Here is a 3,879-nt window from a genome sequence, read left to right on the forward strand (position 1 = left end):
CGTTTCTGCCCCTGGATTTCTGTCTTGGCATTTTCGCCTCTGGACTTCTGTTGTGGCGTTCTACCCCTGGATTTCTGTTGTGGCGTTCTACCCCTGGATTTCTGTCGTGGCGTTCTGCCCCTGGATTACGGTCGTGGGGTTCTGCCCCTGGATTTCGGTCATGGTTCTGCCCCTGGATTTCGCTCGTGGTTCTGCCCCTGGGTTTCGGTCGTGGTGTTCTGCCCCTGGATTTATGTCGTAGTGTTCTGCCCCTGGATTTCTGTCGTAGTATTCTGCCCCTGGATTTCTGTCGTAGTGTTCTGCCCCTGGATTTCTGTCATAGTGTTCTGCCCCTGGATTTCTGTCATAGTGTTCTGCCCCTGGATTTCTGTCGTAGTATTCTGCCCCTGGATTTCTGTCATAGTGTTCTGCCCCTGGATTTCTGTCATAGTGTTCTGCCCCTGGATTTCTGTCATAGTGTTCTGCCCCTAGATTTCTGTCATAGTGTTTCTGCCTCTGGATTTTGTCTCGGCGTACAGTTTTCTGCATTTCTGTCTTAGCGTTTCCTGCCCCAGTATTTCTGTCAGTGTTCTGTCTTGCATTTCTGGCTCAGCGTTTCGGCCCCAGGATTTTCTGTCATGTCATTACTGCCTCAGCGTTTCTGCCCCAGGATTTTTTGTCATGTCATTACTGCCTCAGCGTTCTGTCATTGCATTCTGCTCCTGGGTTTCTGTTCGTTTCTGCCTCAGCATTCGGTTCGGCATTTCTGTCGCAACATTCTGTCATAGGGTTGCTGTCCTTGCATTTCTGGCTCAGCGTTTCTGTCACTCATGGCATACTACGGTACCTGTTTTCATATTTGTTGTTTGTCATGTCTCATTGTGCCTGTGTTCATGTGGTACCAGGGCAGTTAGCTAGGGCTCACACGTCAGGATCTGTCACGTCTACAGATCCATACGGGCTGAGGTTTCGTTATTAATGATTGTTGACCACAATCTTCTCGCCCGTATACCATACGTCATACGATGCATGTTTCATTCACCACACCTGTACGTCTACCCACCACGGTCCGTGGGTACTCTAGGCCTGAGTTCTGTTAACTACCTGTCTCTGCGCTGCAGGTTACTCGGGCCGACTCACTACTCACACGGGGGGGGGGGGGGTTCGTCATCAGGTTCATTTATGCGCTGTGGTCTTGTTTTTCTGTCAATGTTCTCATTCTTAAGTAGGCAGAGGGGCGTTGTTGTTTTCATGTCTGGTTGTCTGTCTTTCCTTCTAGTTGCGTTCTCAGGTTGGGCCGTCTTGGCATCCATATCAATATCACCATGCCTGCACTCACTTACAGATGTCGTTTCGCCATCGGGCTCACCCTCGGGTCGGAAGCAGACGTCAATTTTCTTCAGTTGACATCCTGTTGCATTGAGGCCCTGGTTACCACCCAGGGATGTATACTCTCTCAGGGTGTGTCTTAAGACACGGTCCTTAGGTGGTAGGTTGGGGGACATTGTCATGATTCTGGATTCCATTCTCAGTTCCGATCTCTTGTCTAGGAGGTTTCTTGGAGTACTGCTCAGGGACATCAGTCCAGTCATCTTTTCTGATCCCCGGTCTGGTCCAGGTGGGGGGGGGGGATCATGCCATGGGACTTATTTCCCTGGGTTGGAGTCTGTTTCTAGTTCTTCGGTGCAGGACTCGGTCTCGGTTGGTAGGTCTCAGGCAGTAGCATGACCTGTTCGCATCCGGTGGGACCAATCTGTCTTGGCGTCTCCATGTTGATGATGCTCATTGCCATGGCACCTACTCCATCACATCAATCGGGCAGCCAGCTTTTCCTCTCCTATCACTGGTATTTTTTGGCACTCACCCTCTCACTTCCGGTTGCCAGTTATGGGTGTTCCATGGTGCTTCTTCTGGTGTCCGTTGTGGGTTTTCAGTCTGCTCTGCCATCTTCTTGCAGGGGATCCTCGGATCAGCCCTCGTTCCCTTTTCCCATGTATCCTCTCATTCACAAGCAGTTCATTCTCATGTCTGGGTTAACTTGGGCATCAGGCTCATCCTATCCTTCACAGGACATTAATTTGGGTTTGCATAGCTTGCAGGCTTTAAGGGGGTTCCTTCTCATTTCCAGGTCAGGAGTCGGTGGGTTCTACTCTCACAGCGGTTACTTATCGGTTACTTACAGTTGGCGTTTGGGCATACGTCATTTTATGGCTGGGATCTTTACCTTCCCTTTTCCACCTAAACTTGTGTCTTTTTGCCCTCTTTTCAGGCATACTGACCAGCCAGGCCATGGCACACCTCAGACCTTGTTTCTTAACCACTTCCCGACCGCCGCACGACGATGTACGTCGACAGAATGGCACGGGCAGGCATAAGGGCTTACATGTACGTCCTTGCCTTCCCGCCGATCGGGCCCCCGTCCGGTGCCTGCGGCGGTCGGTATTAGTTCGGGAGCGATCCCGGATGAGGGGACGGCCATTCATTCATGGCCACCCCCTCGCGATCGCTCCCGACGAATAGAAATCCTTCGTCACATCACTTCCTCTCCTGTAATGTAAACACAGGAGAGGAAGTGATGTAATCTCTCCTCCGTGTCGGTATTTTTCGTTCCGACACCGAGGAGAGAGGATCGGTGAGTTGCACCAACACGACACTACACAGTAGAACATGCCAGGCACACTCACACCCCCCCGATCACCCCCCCAATTACCCCTGCCCCCCAGTCACAGTGACACCAATGTCATTTTTTTTTTTTTTTTTGCATTGGTGTCATTTGTGACTGTAATAACTGTTAGGGCAGTTAGGGTTAGCCCCCTTTAGTTCTAAGGTACCCCCCTAACCCCCCCAATAAAGGTTTAACCCCGTGATCACCCCCCATCGCCAGTGTCACTAAGGCTGGGTTCACATTGCAGCGGTTTATGAGAACGAATGTGATTCGCACCGCACTGCAGTGCAAATCACATCCGATCTCTGTGCGATTCGAGTTCAGCCATACAGATAGTATGGCTGAATTCGCATCGCACCCGCCGCAAATTTGTGGCAAAATATAAAATATTCCATGGACTCAAAATGCCTCTCAGCAAATAGCTTGGGGTGTCTACTTTCTAAAATGGGGTCATTTGTGGGGGTTTTGTGCCATCTTGGCATTTTATGGCCTTCAAAACTGTAATAGGTAGTGAGAAGTGAAATCAAAAATGTACGCCCTTAGAAAGCCTGAAGGCGGTGCTTGGTTTTCGGGGCCCCGTACGCGGCTAGGCTCCCAAAAAGTCCCACATATGTGGTATCCCCGTACTCAGGAGAAGCAGCAGAATTTATTTTGGGGTGTCATTTCACATATGCCCATAGCATGTGTGAGCAATATATCATTTAGTGACAACTTTGTGTAAAAAAAAAAAATTTTTTTTTTTTGTCATTATTCAATCGCTTGAGGCAAAAAAATAAAATATTCAATGGGCTCAACATGCCACTTATCAATTTCCTTAGGGTGTCTACTTTCCAAAATGGGGTCATTTGGGGGGGTTTTGTACTGCCCTGCCATTTTAACACCTCAAGAAATGAGATAGGCAGTCGTAAACTAAAAGCTGCGTAAATTCCAGAAAACGTACCTTAGTTTGTAGATGTGACAACTTTTGCGCAAACCAATAAATATACAATTATTGACTTTTTTTTTACCAAAGACATGTGGCTGAATACATTTTGGCCTAAATGTATGACTAAAATTGAGTTTATTGGATTTTTCTAATAACAAAAATTAGAAAATATCATTTTTTTTTCAAAATTTGCAAAAAATAAAAATCGCAGAGGCAATCAAATACCATCAAAAGAAAGCTCTATTTCTGGGAAGAAAAGGACGCAAATTTTGTTTGGGTACAACATTGCATGACCGCGCAATTACCAGTT

Source organism: Lithobates pipiens, unplaced genomic scaffold, assembly GCF_037356315.1.
Source record: "Lithobates pipiens isolate NorthernLeopardFrog02 unplaced genomic scaffold, aLitPip1_a1.2 Scaffold_18, whole genome shotgun sequence".
Lineage (NCBI taxonomy): Eukaryota > Metazoa > Chordata > Amphibia > Anura > Ranidae > Lithobates > Lithobates pipiens.